Source organism: Nanorana parkeri, unplaced genomic scaffold, assembly GCF_000935625.1.
Source record: "Nanorana parkeri isolate BGI_ZX_2015 unplaced genomic scaffold, ASM93562v1 scaffold4116, whole genome shotgun sequence".
Lineage (NCBI taxonomy): Eukaryota > Metazoa > Chordata > Amphibia > Anura > Dicroglossidae > Nanorana > Nanorana parkeri.
Genome location: NW_017310383.1, coordinates 20,768 through 21,127, shown reverse-complemented (window position 1 = coordinate 21,127; position 360 = coordinate 20,768).

Sequence of the window (360 nt, the reverse complement as noted above, 5' to 3'; positions counted from 1 at the left end):
CTGTCCCCGGCCCGGACCTGTTAGGTTCCGCTCCGGGTTCCTTCCGCGGCTCTCCCCGGCCCGGACCTGTTAGGTTCCGCTCCGGGCCCGGGTTCCTTCCGCGACTGTCCCCGGGGTTTACTGACGGCATTGGGTTCTGGTGGACCATTTCCTCTCAGGTTCTGGTTCCCCTTCCCTCCTGGTCCGGAGCGTCAGGTTGATCCTCTGTGTTGTCCCTTTGCCCGTGTTGGCAGGTTCCTCTATTGGGTGTCCCAGGGGGGTCCCCACCTCATCCCTTTGATACTCCGTTGTCACCCCCGGGCCGCTGTGTGGTTCGTGCTGCGTTGCCCACCCCTCAGACTGCCTCCTGACTATAACTGA